Source organism: Penaeus monodon, chromosome 29 (genome assembly GCF_015228065.2).
Source record: "Penaeus monodon isolate SGIC_2016 chromosome 29, NSTDA_Pmon_1, whole genome shotgun sequence".
Lineage (NCBI taxonomy): Eukaryota > Metazoa > Arthropoda > Malacostraca > Decapoda > Penaeidae > Penaeus > Penaeus monodon.
In genome coordinates, this window is record NC_051414.1 from 21,733,102 (window position 1) to 21,734,597 (window position 1,496).

Here is a 1,496-nt window from a genome sequence, read left to right on the forward strand (position 1 = left end):
TTTTTTTTTTAGATATGAGGGGTTCAGTGGAGGCAGTAATCAGTAAACACTGCAGTATGGATGATAGCCATCTTTATAGAAATTCAGTATATTTCTTTCTATATACTGATTGAATAAGAGAAAGGCTCTGTTCACTACACACTGTAAATTATGATTAGGTGCTTTTTAGGCAGGTTAATGAGCAGTTTTCTGATGCTATGGGTGACTAATAATGTCTATAAGTGACACTTTGAAGAAAGTGGTATGATATAATAATGAAGCAAGGAGGCAAGATGAGTAAAAGGCACTTGTTTGAAGATCTATCTTTTTTATGTAAATGAATGCCCCAAAGTTACTTTATTTTTACCCAAAAAAGTGTGTTGCCTTTTTAGAAGTACTGGATATACATTTTAAAAAGTTTTAGGTAATAAATCATTATATTTTTTGTTTTCCTATGACCAGTGCAAGAGCATTATTATCAATACATGTTCTGAAAGGAGGCAGCTAGGAAAAGAAACAATAGGGGCAATATTATTTATATATTAAAGCTTAACATTTCAGAGGTTTAAATAGACCTGCAAAACCACATTCACATGCTCTTTGTACTTAACAAAGATAACTTTAATAGATTATGTACTTCATTTCTTATGAAAACGTTGAGCCTGCCTTGGGAGATAAATATCTGCAATAATTATGAAACATAACATATTTAAAGAATCAGTCAGTGACAAGACAATGTGAACAAAGTTAGTTCTGTGTAATTCAATTTTATAACTTTATTTAATTTATGCTTGTTATTTGGTATCACCTTATGTTAAGCAGAGGATGTTAATAACTGTAAAAGCAAAAACTAAGGATAAATCCTATCAGAGTTATTGAACATTGTCATCACTGTAGTTTTGCACACAGTAATTGATGTTTAGTAAACTTTGATTATTTCTGGGCTGCTCAGTTTTCCCCCCCCCCAGATCTCTTTTTATTCTGTGTTTGTATGAGCTTAAATCACACATTAATTCAAGTGAAATCATGTGTCTTCACCCCTTAGATAAGCATCTAATTGCTCACTTCTGTTCATAGGGCTAGAAAGTATATAAAAATATCAGGACCTTGCCCTACCACAGCTGCTCAGCTGTGTCTTGGTTCCTTTAAACACATGATGTAGGTCTGTGATGTACCTCCTAAAAGATGCAGTTTCTTATGATAGTGAGATGAGAAGAAAAGCGATGAATTAGTGGTTTTCCTTTTAATGATTTCATTTTATAGTTTAAACTGGAAAGGTGCTTACAGGTGTTTCCCAGTTAGTGGTAAATGTAAAGGTAGAAAAAATTACACTATTAAATCAAAAGTCACCATATACAATCACTTTTGTGTACTTTTTCATATATGTAAAAGAAATTAAATAAAGATGCATTGCTGTTTATAGCCTCTTGAAAAGAATTTGAATAATCCATAATGCTTGCTAAAGTAGTTCAGGCCTGAAAAAAAGATAATCAAATGTCCCTTCTATATTTTGTATG